At 42.0% G+C, this 20,641-nt stretch overlaps 2 long non-coding RNA genes across 2 annotated transcripts; one reads left to right on the top strand and one right to left on the bottom strand.

Moving 5' to 3' along the window:
• The first annotated feature begins 2,053 nt into the window (after positions 1–2,053).
• LOC126939074 (uncharacterized) lies at positions 2,054–12,570 on the top strand. Its single transcript, XR_007720298.1, has 3 exons — positions 2,054–3,058; positions 4,758–4,825; positions 12,493–12,570. It is a non-coding gene; the product is annotated as an uncharacterized LOC126939074 (long non-coding RNA).
• Positions 5,593–12,615, bottom strand: LOC126939075 (uncharacterized). Its single transcript, XR_007720299.1, has 3 exons — positions 12,548–12,615; positions 6,791–6,847; positions 5,593–5,827 (listed from the first exon to the last, which is right to left on the bottom strand). It is a non-coding gene; the product is annotated as an uncharacterized LOC126939075 (long non-coding RNA).
• Positions 12,616–20,641: the final 8,026 nt, after the last annotated feature.

Raw genomic sequence — 20,641 nt, 5'->3', positions numbered from 1 at the left:
ACCACCACAGCAGGATCATTTTTCTATTTTTAGTAGAGACAGGGTTTCACTATATTGCCCCGGCTGGTCTTGAACTCCTGGCCTCGATTGATCCTCCTGCCTAAGCCTCCCAAAGTGCTGGGATTACAGGCATGAGCCACCGTGCCCAGCCAGTGACATATATCTTTTAATATGCATCTTAAAAAAATTTTTTTTTGTCTGTATATATATGTTTATATTTACCTAATATAGTGTTATAGTTTAGACTTCTTTTCCCTCCCCTCCCCTCCTTTTCCCTCCTCTTTTCTTCAGATTCTTGCTCTGTTGCCCAGGATGGAGTGCGGTGGCGTGATCTCAGTTCAGTGCCACCTCCGCCTCCCAGGTTCAAGTGATTCTCCTGCCTCAGCCTCCAGAGTAGCTGGGATTACAGGCACCCACTACCATGTCTGGCTAATTTTTGTATTTTTAGTATAGATGGGGTTTCCCCATGGTGGCCAGGCTGGTCTTGAACTCCTGGCCTCAAGTGATCTGTCCGCCTCAGCCTCCCAAAGTACTGGGATTACAGGCGTGAGCCACCACACTTGGCTAGACTTCTTTCTTTTTTGTAAACCTTTTCACTTAGCACAGATGTTGGCAAACCCATGAACTTGCGGCCAGTTTTTTAAAATAAAGTGTTATTGAAACACAGCCATGTGTAATCACTTACATGTTGCCCATGGCTGTCCTTAGGCTGCTAGAGCAAAGTTGAGTGGTTGCCACAGAGACCATTTGGCCTGCAAAGTAGAAAATATTTACCATCTGGCCCTTTACAGAAAAAGTTCATTAAACCCTGACTTTGCACATTGTTTTCTTTTTATATTTTTTCTAATTGTGGTAAAATATGCATAACACAAAATTTATCATTTTAACCATTCTTATGTGTATGGTCAGTGGCATGAAGTCCATTCACATTGTTGTAAAGCCATCACCATCTCCCACCTCTAGAACTTTTGCAGTTTGCAAAACTGAAACTATGTGCTCATTATACAACTCCCCATTCCTCCCTGCCCCTGAACCCCAGGCAGCCACCATTTTACTTTCTGTTCTTATGAGTTTAACTATTCTTGATTCATCATATAATTGAAGGTCATATGGTATTTGTCGTTTTGTTACCCACCCACTCAGCATAATGTTCTCAAGATTCATCCCTGTTTAACACATTTCAGAATTCCCTTCCTTTTTAAGGCTGAATTGTATTCCATTGTATGTATATACCACCTTTGTTTTATCCATTCATGCACTGATAGACACAAGGGTTGCTCCAACCTTTTGGCTTTTGTGAATAGTACTGCTTTGAACATGGGTGTTCAAATATCTCTTCAAGACCTTTCTTTTGATTCTTTGGAGCATATACTCAGAAGCGGAATTACTGGATCATATGGGGATTCTATTTTTAATTTTTTGAGGAATTACCATACTGTTTTTCCACATCAGCTGCACCATTCCCACCAACGGTGCACAAGGGGTCTAGTGCTCCACATCCTCACCAACAGTTGTTATTTTCTGGGTTTTTTGATAGTGGCCATCCTAATGGGTATGATGTGATGTCTCACTTTGGTTTTGATTTGCATTTCCTTCAGATTACTGATGTTGAGCATTTTTTCATATATTTGTTGACCATTTATATATCATCTTTGGAGAAATGTCTCTTCAAGTCTGTTGCCCTCCCTTTTTTAAACCAGGTTACTTCTTTTTTTTGTTGTTGAGTGTAGGAATTTTGTTGCTGATGTTGTTGTTGTTTTTGTTTTGAGATGGAGTCCCGCTCTGTTGCCTAGGCTGGAGTGCAGTAGCGTGATCTCGGTTCACTGCAACCTCCACCTCCCAGGTTCAGGTGATTCTCCTGTCTCAGCCTCCTGAGTAGCTGGGATCACAGGCGCCCACTACCATGCCTGGCTAATTTTTTGTATTTTTAGTAGAGACAGGACTTTACCATGTTGGCCAGGCTGGTCTTGAACTCCTGACCTCAGGTGATTCACCCGCCTTGGCCTCCCAAACTGCTGGGATTACAGGCGTGAGCCACTGCGCCTGGCCATAGAAATTTTTTTATGTATTCTGGACATTATGATATCCAGATATCCTTATATGATTTGCAAATACTTTCTCCCATTCCATGGGTTGCCCTTTCACTCTGCTGATTGTGTCCTTTGATACACACAAGTTTTTTATTTTGATGTAGTACAATTTATCTATGTTTACTTTTGTTGCCTGTGAGCACTATGTATTTTAAATATCCACATTGCTATATATACATCAATTTTGCTTTTAATCATAATGTACATCTATCATATTTTACTCCTCTAGTTCCGTGTTGTCTCCCACACCCCTCAACTAATGTCTGCCACAGTGAATATTCTACATGTCTTTTTTTTTTTTTTTTTTTTGAGAGGAGTCTCACCCTGTTGCCCAGGCTGGAATGCAGTGGTGCGATCTCAGCTCACTGAAACCTCCGCCTCCCGAGTTCAAGCGATTCTCCTGCCTCAGCCTCCTGAGTAGCTGGGATTTACAGGCGTGTGCCACCACACCCGGCTAATTTTTTTGTATCTTTAGTATAGACGGGGTTTCACCATGTTGGCCAGGCTGGTCTTGAACTCCTGACCTCGTGATCCACCCACCTTGGCCTCCCAAAGTGCTGGGATTACAGGTGTGAGCCACCGCGCCTGGCTTTCTACATGTGTTTTTACAGAGGTCTACAAAAATCCCTCTGCCATTTATGCCCGGGAGTAGAATGTGTGGGTGAAAGGGCATCTACTGAATCTTGCCAGCTTAGGGCCTGCCATCTCAACCCGTTTGGCATCTTTATACTTTGCTGGAGAACTGAGGTTGCACCTAGTCTCTGGCCATTTGCGGGGTACGGGTATGTGAAACAGAATTGTTGGTGCCAGAGACTGTTGAAAAGCAAACGCCTGTTTTCTTTCCTGTTCCCTAGGTTGGACAAGGGAGTGCTTCCAGGAGTGGGGCTCCTACATCTGCCTGGTTATTCCCAGTATGTTCATGGTGTGCATTGAGCGGTGGACCTTTGAGATCGGAAACTTCCTTGCAGGTTTGTCAGCAGTCCAGCCGAAAGCTGTCCTCAGCCCGGCCAGTCAGGTCTCCAGAGATTCCCAGGAAACTCCAGCTTTGCTGCTTTGTCCTGCCTCATTTCATTAGGCTCTCATGGAGGTTTTCAATATAGGTTTAAGCCCTCATCCCATCGTTAGCAGACTCAGGCTGGGTGGGGTTTTGGCTCTACTGCAGCACCCGTCATTTTGTAAGTGAGGAAAGGGAAGCTGCGGGTCAGAGGTTTGCCAGAGGTCACGAACTGAAGGAACAAAAGCCCGACCCCAGGCCTCATGAAGTAGCTTGTGCCTCAGCTGACTTTGGCCAGGCATCAAGCCAAATTGGTTTTTAATTTTTATTTATTTATTTTTTTGAGACAGAGACTCGCTCTGTCACCCAGGCTGGCGTACAGTGGCGCGATCTCGGCTCACTGCACCCTCTGCCTCCCTAGTTCAAGCGATTCTCCTGCCTTAGCCTCCCAAGTAGCTGAGACTATAGCCATGCACTACCATGCCTGGCTAATTTTTGTATTTTTGGTAGAGATGGGGTTTCACCATGTTGGCCAGGCTGGTCTGGAACTTCTGACCTCGAGTGATCCACCTGCCTTGGCCTCCCAAAGTGCTGGGATTATAGGCATGAGCCACCGCACCAGCCCAAGCCAAATTTCTTTTTTTTTTTTTTTTTTTTGAGATGGAGTCTGGCTCTGTCGCCCAGGCTTGGAGTGCAGTGGCCGGATCTCAGCTCACTGCAAGCTCTGCCTCCCGGGTTTATGCCATTCTCCTGCCTCTGCCTCCCAAATTTCTAAGAGTTGTATGTACACAGGGCGACTGATTCAGCCCTGTTTTAGCCATGGCCTATGTTTCTGTTGGAACCGTAATCGTTTTTGCCATAGATATTTACCTTAGCCATTTTGTTATTAGTGAAGTAACAAACAGTCGATGCAGAGGGTGACAGTGACAACGTTGCCATTTCTATGGACACTCGCACACATCAACAGTCCCATCAGCTATCTGTAGAGTTCTGCAGCCTCCGCCTCCCCTCCCACCATGTGACCCCATGTCTCTCTAGGGGGTGACTTGCAACTCTTACAGCCTCACTTTCTTTTGCTTTTTGGGGGTGGGGTAGGGTCTCAGTCCATCACCCAAGCTGGAGTGCAGTGGTGCCATCAGGGCTCACTACAGCCTCGACCTTCTGGGCTCAAGTGATCCTCTGGCCTCAGCCTCCTGAGTAGCTGGGACTACAGGAGTGTGCCACCATGCCCAACTAATTTTTTGGGAATTTTTTTTTTTTTTTTTTTTTTTTTTTTTTTTTTGTAGAGATGGGGTTCTCACTATGTTGCTCAGGCTGGTCTCAAACTCCTGGGCTCAGGTGATCCTGCCACCTCAGCCCCCCAAAGTACTGGGATTACAGGTGTGAGCCACTGCACCTGGCCATTCTTTTTTCTACTTTGAACCTAATGTTTTGTTCCCTAGTGGAGTAGGGATTTGTAGAATGAACCTGTGTTACATCTGAGCTGCCTGAGATCATGGTCATGGCAACTGCTCAGGACAGGATGTCTGGGCTTCTCAGCACACGTGGTGAATTCTGCCACCAAGTTATGCTTCTTGAGGGCATTCTTAGGTTCTCTTAAAATAAGTTCTAGTTTCATAAGGAAAATGTTTATATACTTTTTGAAATGTGTTTTGTGTGTGCTGACGTTTCAGGACTGATTGATGTGACGGAGCTCGGTGCCCAGGGCATCATCTATGAACTGGCATTGGTGGCCTACATGGTAAGAACTCGGGTGAGACTCGGGACGGGACCTGGCACCTTCTCTGCTTAAACCTGCTGTGCCACTGTCATTGCATTCACTCAGCAGATGTGCACCATGGGAAGGGAGGAACCAGGCAGCACAAGCGAGAGAGGACAGTGCAGTGGGGACAGCATAGACGGGGCCAGACACACGGAGCTGTCCTGGCCACGTCGTTCCCCAACTGTGTGACCTGGGCTTGTTACTTAACCTTTCCAAGCTTTAGTTTCCTCATATACAAAATGGGGAGGGGGGGGAAACAACCTAGTTTGCAGGTGAAGACTGAATGAGAATGCATATGCAACACTCACCACGACGCCTGGCACATATGTTCGCCCGACGTGGAGTTGGTGCTAGGATGCAGTGGGGTGTGAGATGGGGTCAGCTCCTGCCCTCTGTGGCTCATGGCCCAATAGGGAGACAGAGATGAAGCAAGTACATGGATGAGTGAGAGCATCGTAAATGTATGTGATAGGTAACATTTAAAAGCAAAAGCAGAGCCAGGTGCAGTGGCTCACGCCTGTAATCCCAGCGCTTTGGGAGGCTGAGGAGGGCAGATCACCTGAGGTCAGGAGTTCAAGACCAGCTGGACCAACATGGTGAAACCCTGTCTCTATTAAAAATACAAAAATTAGCTGGGTGTGGTGGTGCGCGCCTGTAATCCCAGCTACTCAGGAGTCTGGGCAGGAGAACTGCTTGAACCTGGGAAGTGGAGGTTGCAGTGAGCTGAGATTGCGCCACTGCCCTCCAACCTGGGCGACAAAAGTGAAACTCCATCTCAAAACAAAAACAAAAACAAAGCAAAAGTAGGACTGAGATGCATGAAAACTGAGATGACACCTTTTTGGCTTGGGTAGTCAGGAACGGTCTTTCTTTATTGCTGTTTAAGCTGAGACTTGAAGGATGAGAGGAGCCAGCTTGGGAGTCTGTGTGCAGGAACCAACTGCTCAGCCTGGGCCAAGGCTCTGCAATGGGTCCAAGCACCTGGCGTGGAAGGGGTGAAGGGTTAGTGAGGAGAGGAGGGTAGAGGGAGGCTGGAGGCAGCATGCAGGGCCTGTAGGCTCCAGAAGGAAACAGCCATTCTTGGTGCCACGTAGAAGTGGGCTTATAGGGGCACAGGTGTGGGTGGGAGTTGGGATGGCGAAGAAGGCTGTTGGAATCGTCCAGGGGCACAAGCAGGAGGCTGCTGGTGGGGGAGGAGAGAAAGGGGTGGATCAGTTATGTGTAGAGGCAGAATCGACAGGTTATGATCAGGGTTTGGTTGTGGAATGCAAGACAGTGAAGGAGAAGGGTCACAGACTGCAGAGTTTCTGGCTTGAGCAACTGTAGCAGTAATACCTGTTTGCCTTTTGATGCTTTTTGAATGTCCCAACCCAGTGCAGATATCCCCTTTGTTTTGTTTGTTTCTTGTTTGTTTTGTTTTTAAAAGGTCAACTGAGGCCATCTCAGCAGTGGAATTATGGGCCATTTGTGTGTGTGTGTGTGTGTGTGTGTATGTATATGTACACATATATATGCGTATATATACTATTATTGACTGTACAACAAAACCTGATCCATACGAATATTGATCCGTACTAGAAATTCTTAATATCGCATAGTGCATATATTCGTTCATTGGACATGGCACATTTCAGTCAAGAAATCTCTTGTCAACATGGATATCCCTGCCAGGTTTTGGTCTCTTAATCTACCAGCCTCCGAGAAATCATCATCCCGCTGGGGAGTGCTACCCTCCTCATTCCAGGCCCATAACACTTGGGGGCGACTGTCCTGAAACTATACCTGGCATCTGGTTCTTACTTCAGGGCCATAAAACTAAGATCACCCACATGTTCCCCTTAAATAAGACATCTCGATGGACTAATGACTACCACCCTATTAACCAGTCACGGGAGCGCTGTCTTGCATTTCGTATTTTTAACTTTGGGGGATGCTGTCACTCACCATTGCATAAGGCCTAGTCCCCTCCGAATCTGCCATAGATGAACTTGGATTTGATTCCTGCTAAATCAATTGTAGAAGCTGAGCTTATATTGAATATTCCAGGCTGGCATAATAAGCATAAGGTATCAATTAATTCATGCTTGAAAGACATAACAATTAATCAATAGGCAGGTATGCTCACGCATGTCCGCTCACTTTCAAGAACGATTTCCATTAAATCCGCAAAAACAAGAGACTAAAATGCAACCCAGTCAGAGCCCAGAAATCATATTTTAACCACGAATACCCCAACAGCCGCCCCTCGATGGATGTCATTTTCCTAAAAATCTTAAGATCCTCCTACTAAATTAAGCCTCCATTTTATATAACAAATACAATCACTAAATTTCCACCCTAACACTGATATAATACCTTGAGCGTACTCCTCTGAAAGTGCTACCCCATACACCATACCCTAAATCAATTATGTCCGAATTATGAGTGGTCCTCTCAGCCAAACCTCTGCTAACTCAACTTTAAAGACCCTGAATTCCCAGAACTGTAAACGACTATTTATACTTACTTCTTTCCTTCTCATATTTTAATTTTACATAAGTATTTATGCAGTTAATGTAGCTTAATTATTCAAAGCAAGACACTGAAAATGTCTAGATGGGTCTGCACAACCCCATAAACAGATAGGTTTGGTCCTGGCCTTTCTATTAGCTTTTAGTAAGATTATACATGCAAGCACCCACGCCCCCATGAAAAATGCCTTCTAGATCACCCAGATCAAAAGAAGCAGGTATCAAGCACGCATAAATGCAGCTCAAAACACTTTGCTCAACCACACTCCCATGGGAAACAGCAATGATAAATCATTATTAATAAGTGAAAGTTTATGCTGATATCTAGGGTTGGTCAATTTCGTGCCAGCCACCGTGGCCATACGATTAACCCAAGTTAATAGAACTCTGCGTAAAGAGTGTTTAAGGTCTGGCCTCAATAAAGCTAAACTCCATCTAAGTTGTAACAAACTCCAGCTGAAATAAAATATACTAGGAAAGTGGCTTTAATACCCTGAAGATACAATAGCTAAGACCCATGCTGGGATTAGATACCCCACTATGCTTAGCCCTAAACTCTAATTAATAGTTACATTAACAAAACCATTCGCCAGAATACTACAAGCAACAGCTTAAAACTCAAAGGACTTGGTGGTGCTTTATATCCCTCTAGAGGAACCTGTTCTATAATCTATAAACCCCGATACACCTCACCACTTCTTGCCCCCGGCCTGTATACCGCCATCTTCAGCAAACCCTAAAAAGGTTGTAGAGTAGGCCGGGTGCAGTGGCTCACGCCTGTAATCCCAGCACTTTGGGAGGCCGAGACAGGCGGATCACGAGGTCAGGAGACCGACACCATCCTGAGTAACATGGTGAAACCCCGTCTCTACTAAAAATACAAAAAATTAGCTAGGTGTGCTGGGGCAAGGTGGCGGGTGCCTATAGTCCCAGCTACTAGGGAGGCCAAGGCAGGAGAATGGCGTGAACCCAGGAGGCGGAGCTTGCAGTGAGCCAAGATCACACCACTGCACTCCGGCCTGGGTGACAGAGCGAGACGCCATCTCAAAAAAAAAAAAAAAAAAAAAAAGTTTAACTGTTAATCTAAAGAGGGATAGCTCTTTAAACCATAGGAAACAGCCTTCCAACAGAGAGTAAAAAATATTACCACCACAGTTAGCCCAAAAGCAGCCACCAATTAAGAAAGCATTCAAGCTCAACATCTATCTATCTTAAATTCTTTTTTTTTTTTTTTTCTTTTTGTTGAGACAGAGTCTCGCTTTGTCGCCCAGACTGGAGTGCAGTGGCCGGATCTCAGCTCACTGCAAGCTCCGCCTCCCGGGTTCACGCCATTCTCCTGCCTCAGCCTCCCTAGTAGCTGGGACTACAGACGCCCGCCACCTCGCCCGGCTAGGTTTTTGTATTTTTTAGTAGAGACAGGGTTTCACCGTGTTAGCCAGGATGGTCTCGATCTCCTGACCTTGTGATCCGCCCGTCTCGGCCTCCCAAAGTGCTGGGATTACAGGCTTGAGCCACCGCGCCTGGCCTATCTATCTTAAATTCTAATCACTCTACTGAACTCCTAACATCACATTGGACTAATCTATTACTTAATAGAAGCAATAATGTTAATGTAAGTAACATGAAGATATTCTCCATTGCATAAGCTTACATCAGATCGGAATAACCCATTGAAAGCCTAATATTAATAAGCACCCTATTATTTATACTGTTAATCCAACACAGGTATGCTCTAAGGAAAGATTACAAAAAGTAAAAGGAACTCGGCAAATCTTACCCTGCCTGTTTACCAAAAACATCACCTCTAGTATTACCAGTATTAGAGGCACTGCCTGCTCCGTGACATACGTTCAACAGCTGCGGTATCCTGACCATGCAAAGGCAGCATAATCACTTGCTCCCTAAATAGGGACTTGTATGAATGGCTACATGAGGGTTCAGCTGTCTATTACTATTTTTTTTTTTTTTTTTTTTTTACAGGCGTGAGCCACTGTGCCCGGCCAACTGTCTCTTACTTTTAATCAGTGAAATTGACTTATCCGTGAAGAGGCGGATATAAGAGAAGACCCTATGAAGTTTTAATTTATTAATGCAAATAAAAATTCAAAAAAAGCCTACAGACCCTAGCCTACTATCCCTGCATTAAAAATTTTGGTTGGGGTGACCTCGGAGCATAATCCAACCTCCGAACAACCTAAACTAAGACTGCGCTAGTCTAAGCGAGTTAATACACATTGACCCAATAATTTGATCAACCAAGTAAGTTACCCTAGGGATAACAGCACAATCCTAATCTAGAGTTCATATTGACAATAGGATTTACGACCTTGATGTTGGATCAGGACATGCTAATAATGGTGTAGCCGCTATTAAGGGTTCGTTTGTTTTATGATTAAAATCCTACATGATCTGAGTTCAGATTGGAGTAATCCAAGTCAGTTTCTGTCTATTTAACATTTCTCCTATTACAAAAGGATAAGAGAAATAGGGCCCACTTCATAAAGCACCCTCACCCCATAGATGATGTTATCTCAGTCAAACAGATCATCACACACCCAACCCAACAACAGGGTTTGTTAAGATGGCAGAGTCCAGCAATTGCATAAAACTTAAAACTTTATAATCAGAGGTTCAAGTCCTCTTCTTAACAACGGGCCTATAATTCACCTTCTCCTCCTCATCATTCCTACTCTAATCGCTATAGCATTCCTTACACTCATTGAACGGAAAATCTCAGGCTATATACAACTATGCAAAGGACCTAACCTTGTAGGTCCCTACGGACTGCTTCAACCACTCCCTGACGCAATAAAACTTTTCACCAAAGAACCCTTATGGCCCTCAACATCTGCTATTACCCTTTATGTTACTGCTCCAACCCTGGCCCTTTCTATCGCTGTCCTCTTGTGAACTCCCCCCCCATACCAGATACTCTAATTAATTTTAATATAGGCCTCCTATTTATACTAGCCACATCAAGCCTAACCGTCTATTCTATGATCAGGATGAGTATCTAATTCAAATTATGCACTGATTGGTGCATTACGAGCTGTGGCCCAGACAATTTCATATGAGGTCACCCTAGCCATCATCCTGCTGTTAGTTCTACTTAAGTGGCTCATTTAACTTATATGCACTCATCACAATGCAAGAATTCCTCTGACTGCTCCTACCATCATGCCCCCAGCCAGAATATAATTTATCTCCACAGTAGCAGACACTAACCGAGCCCCTTTTAATCTAACAGAAGGAGAGTCAGAGTTAGTCTCAGGCTTCAACATTGAATATGCCGCAGGTTCATTTGCCCTCTTCTTTACAGCAGAATACATGAATATTATCGTAATAAATGCCCTAACTACTACTATTTTCCTAGGAGCACTACACACTATATATTCATTCACCAGAACTCTATATCACAAATTTCATTACCAAGACCCTCCTTCTAACCACCCTGTTTTTATGAATTCGAACAGCATACCCCCGATTCCACTATGACCAACTCACATATCTTCTATGAAAAAACTTCCTACCACTTAAACTAGCATTCTGCATATGTTATATCTCAATGCCTGTCCTAATTTCCAGCGTCCCACCTCAAACATAGAACATATGTCTGACAAAAGAATTACTTTGATAGAGTAAACAATAGAGGTTAAAATCCTCTTATTTCTAGAACGATAGGAATTGAACCTACCCCTGAGAATCCAAAATTCTCCATGCTATCTGTTACACCACATCTTAAAGTAAGGTCAGCTAAATAAGCCATCGGGCCCATACCCCGAAAATGTTGGTCATACCCTTCCCGTGCCAATTAATCCATTAGCTCAACTTATTATCTACCCTACTATTTTCAGAGAAACTCTTATCACAATGCTGGGCTCACACTGATTTCTCATCTGAATAGGCCGAGAAATAAACATACTAGCTTTTACCCCAATCTTAATTAAAAAAAATAAATCCCCGCTCTACAGAAGCAGCCACCAAATACTTCCTTACACAAACAACCACATCTATAATTCTCATGATGGGTATCCTTTCCAATAACCTGTCCTCCGGACAATGAAAAAGAATAAACACTAGTAATCAATTTTCATCCTTAACAATAATAATGGCCCTAGTAATAAAACTAGGAATAGCCCCCTTTCACTTCTAGGTCCCAGCGGTAACCCAAGAAACCTCTCTAATGTCTGGCATACTTCTCCTCACATGACAAAAACTAGCACCTATCTTGATTATGTTTCAAATTTTCCCCATCAATAAACATGAACACCCTCCTATCTATCACAATCGTATCCATTATAGTGGGCAGTTGAAGAGAACTTAGACACAACTGAGTAAAATCCTAGCCTACTCCTCAATTACTCACATAGGTTGAATAATAGCAGTACTAATTTATGACCCCCAAATTACCATTCTAAACCTGATTATTTACTTCACTTTAACAACTACTGCATTTCTAGCACTCAACCTGAGTATAAGCACTGCAGTTCTTTCACGATCTCATGCCTGAAACAAATGAACATGATTAACACCTATAATTCCACTAATTCTACTATCCCTAGGAGGTTTACCCTCATTAACAGGATTTTTACTTAAATAAGTCATTATTCAAGAATTTACAAAAAGCAATAGTCTTATTACCCCCATCATTATAGCTACCATAACCCTACTCAGCCTGTACGTTTACATATGCCTAATTTATTCCATCTCAGTGACAATATTCTCCACATCTAATAACATGAAAATAAAATGACAATTCGAAAACACAAAACCCGTACTACTCCTCCCCCCACTTACCATTTCTTCTACCCTCCTCTTACCCATCTCTCCATTAATACTTAGAAATTTAGAATTTCCACCACTTTAATGAAGCTAAGCCCTGGCTAGGCTGGTGGAATTCAAACCCACGAAAATTTAGTTAACATCTGAACACCCTAATCAATTGGCTTCAATCTACCTCTCCCACCGCTGAGGGGAGAAAGGTGGCAGAAGCCACGGCAGGATTGAAGCTGCTCCTTTCAATTTGTTAATTCAACATGAGAAATCACTTCAGGGCTGGTAAAAAGAGGCCTTGACCTCTGTCTTTAGATTTACAGTCTCATGCTTACTCAGCCATTTTACCTTTTTCCCACTTAGGTTCATCAGTCGTTGATTGTTTTCAACTAACCACAAAGATATCGGAACACTATACCTGCTATTAGGCGCAGGAGTGGGGATAGTGGGCACCGCCTTAAGCCTTCCAATTCGAGCAGAATTAGGCCAACCAGGAACTCGGCTAGGAGATGATCAGATCTACAACGTTATTGTTACCACCCACGCAGTCGTCATAATATTCTTTATGGTAATACGAATCATAATCGGAGGTTTCGGCAACTGGCTAGTCCCTCTAATAATTGGTGCACCCGATATGGCATTTCTCCGGATAAATAATATGAGCTTCTAGGCCGGGCGCGGTGGCTCAAGCCTGTAATCCCAGCACTTTGGGAGGCCGAGACGGGCGGATCACGAGGTCAGGAGATCGAGATCATCCTGGCTAACACGGTGAAACCCCGTCTCTACTAAAAAAGACAAAAAACTAGCCGGGCGAGGTGGCGGGCGCCTGTAGTCCCAGCTACTCGGGAGGCTGAGGCAGGAGAATGGCGTGAACCCAGGAGGCGGAGCTTGCAGTGAGCTGAGATCCGGCCACTGCACGCCAGCCTGGGCGACAGAGCGAGACTCTGTCTCAAAAAAAAAATAAAAAATAAAAAATAAATAAATAAATAATATGAGCTTCTGACTTCTCCCCATCTCTTTCCTACTCTTACTTGCATCCTCAACAGCAGAAGCCGGTGCTGGAACTGGCTGAACAGTTGATCTCCTTTTAGCAGGAAACCTAACACATGCAGGAGACTCTGTAGATCTAACCGTCATCTCATTCCACTTGGCAGGTGTTTCTTCTATTTTAGGGGCCATTAATAGTAGATGTATGATAGTTAATTAAGGAATTTTCAGTATGTGCTTATATGTATGTGGACGACATACATATAATAGCCAGCCACCATGCCTGGCTAACTTGTGTATTTTTTTGTAGAGATGGGTTTCACCATGTTGCCCAGGCTGGTCTTGAACTCCTGAGCTCAAGTGATCCTCCCACTTCAGCCTCCCAAAGTGCTGGGATTACAGGCATGAGCCACTGCACTTGGCTTCCTTAACATTTTTTTTTTTTTTTTTTTTTTTTGAGACAGAGTCTTGCTCTGTCTCCCAGGCTGGACTGCAGTGGTGTGATTTGGCTCACTGCAGTCTCTGCCTCCTGGGCTCAAGCAATTCTTCTGCTTCAGCCTCCCAAGTAGTTTGGATTACAGGCGCCTGCCACCACGCCCAGCTAAGTTTTGTATATTTAGTAGAGATAGGGTTTTGCCATGTTGGCTAGACTGGTCTCAAACTCCTGACATCAGATGATCCACCTGCCTCGGCTTCCCAAAGTGCTGGGATTAAAGGCATGAGCCACCGTGCCTTGCCTCCTTAATCTTTTTTTTTTTTTTTTTTTTTTTTTTGAGATGGAGTTTCGCTCTTGTTGCCCAGGCTGGAGTGCAATGGTGTGATCTCAGTTCACCGCAACCTCTACCTTCCGGGTTCAAGCAATTCTCCTGCGTCAGCCTCCCGAGTAGCTGGGATTACAAGCATGCACCACCACGCCTGGCTAATTTTGTATTTTTAGCAGAGACAGGGTTTCTCCATGTTGGTCAAGCTGGTCTCAAACTCCCGACCTCAGGCGATTCGCCCACTTCAACCTCCCAAAGTGCTGGGATTACAGGTGTGAGCCACCGCGCCCGGCCTCCTCCTTAATCATTTTTAAGTGTACAGTTCAGTAGTGGTAACTGTATTCACATTGTTGTGCAACCAGTCTCCAGAACTTTTCATCTTGCAAAACTGAAATCGTGTACTCATTAAACAACTCTCATCTTCCTTCCCCAGACCCTGGTAACCACCTTCTACTTTCTGTTTCTTGTCACAGTCTGTTTTGTTAGAGACAGTGAGGCAACAATTCTTCATTATTCCCTAACACTAACAGCAACACCACTAACCGCTAAACAAGCCCTGTTAGTGGTGAGCTTACAGTAAAAATTATAAAATGTAAAGAAGTAATCCACCATGAACAAGAGTTAACACATACAACTAACAGGAAAATTAAAGTTCAGAATTTGCAATAATGGTATCATAATCAGAAAGAGAATAGAAAATTATGTTTAAAATCATTAGACATAAAGGCTGGGCATGATGGCTTACGCCTGTAATCCCAGCAGTTTGGGAGGCTGAGGTGGGTGGATCACGAGGTCAGGAGTTCGAGACCAGCCTGACCAATATGAAACCCCATTTCTACTAAAAATACAAAAATTAGCCAGGCATGGTGGCAAGCGCCTGTAATCCCAGCTACCTGGGAGGCTGAGACAGGAGAATCCCTTGAACCCCGGAGATGGAGGTTGCAGCGAGCTGAGATCATGCCATTGCATTCCAGCCTGGGCAACAAAAGCAAAACTCATCTCAAAAAAAAAAAAAAAAATCATTAGACATAAAAGAAGGAATTGAAACCAAAAGAACAATATTGGAAAAAGGACCACAGAGAACCCAGAAGTAAAAAATATATCCATTGACATCTAATACTTGGTAGACTAAACTACAGATTAGTTATAACCAAAAGAGTAAATAATGAACTTGAAGATAGATTTGTGGAAATTCCCCAGAATAAAAGATATGTAAAGAGATGGAATGTATGCAAGATCTAGGTGTTTTCTTGTTGTGTGTTTTTTTTTTTTTTTTTTTTTTTTTTTGAGACAGAGTTTCACTCTGTCGTCTAGGCTGGAGTGCAGTGGCGCAATCTCGGCTCACTGCAACTTCCGCCTCCCAGGATTAAGCAATTCTCCTGCCTCAGCCTCCTGAGTAGCTGAGATTACAGGCACCTGCCACCACTCCCAGCTAATTTTTGTATTTTTAATAGAGATGAAGTTTCACCATGTTGGCCAGGTTGGTCTCGAACGCCTGACCTCAGGTGGTCACCCGCCGCAGCCTCCCAAAGTGCTGAGACTACAGGCATGAGTCACTGCACCCGACCTAGGTCATTATTTATCTGATAGAAATTCCAAGGAAAAGAGTAGGAAACTGGTGGAGATGTAGTATTCAGATATTTGACAAAAGACACTTGAAGTAAGGGATGAATCTTAATATTCACAGATCTAATGAGCATTGTACTGGAGATTCTATCCTGGGTGATGAGACAAGAAAAAGAAAGAAAAGACATCCAGCTTGTAAGGGAAGAAGTTAATCTATCCTATTTGAGTGTGACATGATCGTTCATTTATAAAACCCTAAGGAATCCATACATACTTACACAAAACTAAAACTATTAGAGCTAATAAATGAGTTCAGCAGGGTTGTAAGATACAAGATCAATACACAAAAATCAGTTGAATTTCTATCCACTAGCAATAGACAACCTGAAAATGAAATTAAGAAAACACTTCCATTCACAAAAGTACCAAAAAGAATAAAATACTTAGGAATAAATTCAATCAAAGGAATGCAAGACTTGTCAGTATTAAAAGACATTAAAAACATAAATAAAAATTTCCCATGGTAATGGACTGGAAGCCTTAAAATTGTTAAATATACCCTAAATTGATCTACAGAGATTCAGGGCAAGCCCTATCAAACTTTAAATAGGCCCCCTTCTTGCGGATTGGAAAATACATCCTAAAACTCATATGGAGATGCAAGGGACCCAGGATAGTCGGAACAATCTTGTGAAAGAAGAAAGTTGGAGGATTCACACATCAACAACAACAATAAAAACCAGAAGACAGTGAAATAATATCATCAAAATGCTGAGAGAATAATGTTACTCCTCATCCAGCTACACTATTGTTCTCAAAAGCGGGCAAATTAAAAGACATTTTCCAGCAAATACTGAGAGGCATCACCATTTATTTATAGAGCATTCATGGAAAAAAAAAAAAACAAAACCACTGATGTCCAAATAATGGCAACAAAATTGGTAAATATGGATATATTGAAACTTGCTTTGAATTTAAATTTTAAAAAATAATAGGATAATTCACACAGTACAAAAATAAAGTAGAAATAAAATATGTACAGCAATAAAAGGTAAGATTGGGAGAAGGTTCTCTTAGTTAAAGCCATCTAGATATTATCAGGGAAGAGGGTAGGATATAGTGATTGACAAAGTTTTTAAGTTATGTATGCATGTTGCCATTTTAAGGGAATAACCAAAAGGGAAGAAATAGAATACATAATTTATAAATCAGTAGAAATCAAAAGGAAACTAAGAAAACAATCTAACATAAAGCAGTGAAAATGAAGATAAAAAGTAAAAAGAAGGCATTATAATAATACAAAATAAGACAGTAGAATTGAATCTCAAATATGTATAATCACACTAAAGGAAAATACACACAATTTCCCAAAGATAGACTCTCAAATCTCCCCGCCCTCACTTCCAATCTCTTTGCAGTGTTTGTTTTTGTCTCAGCTGTGTTCTGTTTTTTTACTTAACATTACCACACAAACATGTTTCTTATGTTTATAAAGGCACTTCCTGAAAATAATGTTAAAATCCAATTGTCTCTGTATAATCAGTACCTGATTGACACACTGTTCACCTAATTACTTCATTGTCATTGGACTTTTCATGTGTCTAGTTTTTCACTATCACCTATAATTGATTCACTGAATATCTTTACACAGAATTTGATCCTTGAGACTAGAATCCTAAATCAGAAACAAGTATTTCAAAAAATCTTTGCTAGCTCAGTATATGAAAAATGGGTACTTAATTTCAATTTTTTTTATTAGTGAGGTTGACTATATTTGACTAGTTTTTCTTTTAATTATCTTTTATCTGTTTATATCTGTTGCCTGTTTATCAGTCTGGGGTTTATTTTTCTTTTCAATTTATATGAGTTCTTTATAACTAGAAGTTTATTAGTTTTCTATCAGTTGTGACTGTGACAAATTTTTCCATTTTATTTTAAAATTTTATGTATTCTTAAAAATGTTTTATTATAAAAGTTCTGTTCTTTGATACAGAACTTAACTGTATCAAAGCTCAAGTGTATTTAAAATAGTACAAGAATATGTAGTACCCAACAAAGTAAAATCACAATGTCTGGCATACAATTAATAATTACCAGGCATACAAAGAAACAACAAACTAAGATCCATAATAAAGAGAAACATCAATCAATAGAAACTGACCCAGAAATGAACAGATAGAATTACTACTCAGGAATATTAAATGGTTTCTATAATTTTGTTTAATCTTTAAGAAAACAGAGAATAACATGGAGTATGTTAAAGTGAGACATCAAATTTACAAAAAGAAAACCAAATTGAATTGCCAGAGATGAAACAAAAAGTCTGAGATGAAAATACATTGGTTGACATTAACAGCAGATTAGACACTGTAGAAGAAAAGATTAGTGAATTTAAAGATACAGCAATGGTAAACATCCTAAATAAAATGTAGAGAGAAAAAAGACTGAAAAAAATGAAAATGAGCAATCTGTGAGTGGCCTAAAAAGCATATAATCATAGTTCCCAAAGCAGAGGAGAGAGAAGAGGGGCAGAATAATTTTTTTAAAAAAAATAATGACAAAAAACTTTCCACATTTAATAAAATCTTCATATTAAAGGGGTCTAAAAGGGTATTTGATGTAATCACCAATCTGACCTTGGGATTCCTCCAGAACATCCTTGCCAGGCTGTCCAGTTTATACTTAATTACCTCACTGATGAGGAACTTGCTACCTCCCAATGCAGCTTTGATTCTCAGAACACTTTTCTTTTGAACTGAAACCTACCTTTCCTACCCATAACTTTCACCCACTGATACCAGCTGTTGGGCTTATGATCCTGTAGGAGAGTCTGTCCGTTTTTCAGTTACTGCCCTACGGGTGTTTTTATGATGGCTCATGCTCCACAGGATCTTCATGGTAAACATTTGTAATTTCTTCAGTCATTTTTCATGGAATGTGATTTCGAGTCTCTACTCTCTTCATCTTGAATTCATGCAAGCCTGAAGGCAGTGTCCGTAGTACAAACAGAACCATTTAGAGCAGAACCATTTCCATTAGAGCAGAACCTATTAGACTTTTAGGGAAGTACTAAGTTTTTGATGGCTATACCACATGACCTGGCAGTGTGCCACTGACCAGCCACAGCATCACCACCCTCCCTTTGTGTGGTTGTCCTCCTGAGCCCAAGTGCAGAATTCTACATTTGGACCCACTGTTTTTTCTTATTTTTCAGTCATCTTAACATTTTTGGTGTCTAATTTTTCCAGTGACAGTATTTCCTATCCTTTCCAGCTAGTGGCCCCTATACATGTGATATATACTTTTATATCTTCATTTCCTCCTCTCTTATGTAAAACTCTAGCACCTTCATACAGTCTTTCTAACCCCAAGTCTTACCAGCATCCTATGTGAACTCAGCATCCTGTGTGAACTCAGCATCCATAGAGATGAAGACATTCAATGCCCCAGTCCCTCACCTCAATTCCCCAGTCCTCACTCCAGTAACGTTCTCTGCCCCACCTCAGGCACACACTCCATAATCATACTTTGGGCTTTTTCATTGCATATAACTGTTCTACCTTCAGCCCTTTAACTGGCCACATCTCTAATCCTTCCAGCATACTTTCATTGCTATGTCTGCTTAAGAGATTTCTTCAATCACTTGGGCCTCCCAGTCAGTTGACAACTCTTTCTCAATCCACTACATTCCTGCCTTTACTTCCTTCCTTATGTAGCTTCGTCAGTATGGTTCATCATTTTAGTAACTCTTTTGCCAGTAACCTGAATTCTTTTGACCCTTCTACATGACAGAACTCCATCCTGGAGGAACCCAGTTGCACATTTTCTGTACTAATAGCCGATCACTTCATATTGGTTACACTAGAAACTTACGACCATTAACCATAATTAGACCCTCAGCACCCTGCCCTGCCTTTGTTTAGTCATGTCACTGTCCATCTCTGCAACCCATGTTAAACCTTCTCCACTCTTTTAAAACCACTGACCCCTCCCTACCACCTTCCACCATTACAGTCAGCAAATGACCTTGCCCCTCCTCAAATTCACCCTACTTGGTGTTTGTTGGGCCTCTTGAATATATAGATTCATATCTTTCATCAAATTTGGGACATTTTCAGTTATTCTTTCTTCAAATATTTTTATGTTTTTTTCTTTCTCTCCTCACCTCTGAGACTTCCATTATTTGTATGTTGGTATACTTGATTGTGTTTCCTAGGTCCCTACATCTGTGTTCACTTTTCTTACCTTTTTTTTCTGTTCCTCAGACTAATCTCAATTATCCTATCTTTAAGTTTGCTGATTCTGTCTTTTGCCAGCTCAAATCTACTCTTGAGCCCTCTAGTGAATTTTTTCACTTCAGTTATGGTACTTTTCAACTCCATAGCTTTTTTTTTTTTCCTGAGACGCAGTCTGGCTCTGTCACCCAGGCTAGAGTGCAGTGGCACAATCTCAGTTCACTGCAAATTCTACCTCCTGGGTTCAAGCGATTCTCCTGCCTCAGCCTCCTGAGTAGCTGGGACTACAGGTGTGTGCCACCATGCCCGGCTCATTTTTGTATTTTTAGTAGAGACGGGGTTTCACCATGTTGGTCAGGCTGGTCTTGAACTCCCGACCTCGTGATCTGCCCACCTCAGCCTCCCAAAGTGCTGGGATTACAGGTGTGAGCTACCATGCCCAGCCTGCGATTCCTCTATGTTGCAGCATGTCTCTCAAAACTTGATTCCTTTCTCTGGCTGAATAGTTTATTGTGTGATATGCCACATGGTGTTTACTAATCAGTTGATGGACTTTTAGGTTGTTTCTACTTTTTGGCTATTGTGAATAATGCTGCAGTAAATACTCTTGTACAAGTTTTTGTTTGAACACCTGTTTTCACTTCTTTTCAGTCTATACCTAGGAGTGGAATTACTGGGTTATATGATAATTCTGGTTTTTTTTTGAGGGACTGCCAAAATGTTTCCCATGGTGGCTGCACCGTTCTTCATTGCCACCAGCAATGTATGAGGTTTCCAGTTTCTCCACATCCTTGCTAACGCTTGGGATTTTCTTTTTGTTTTTAGTTATACCATAGTTGTGGGTGGGAAGTGGTGTCTCATTGTGGTTACTAGAGATCACATACTACTAATGATGCCACACCTATTTTCTGAAATACTTCAGAAACTCAGATACACATAAAGAAAGGAATTATGTATTAGTAA

Source organism: Macaca thibetana, chromosome 16, assembly GCF_024542745.1.
Source record: "Macaca thibetana thibetana isolate TM-01 chromosome 16, ASM2454274v1, whole genome shotgun sequence".
NCBI classification, from domain to species: domain Eukaryota; kingdom Metazoa; phylum Chordata; class Mammalia; order Primates; family Cercopithecidae; genus Macaca; species Macaca thibetana.
Note: the sequence above shows the minus strand (reverse complement) of the source record. Positions and strands in the feature narration are given on the sequence as shown.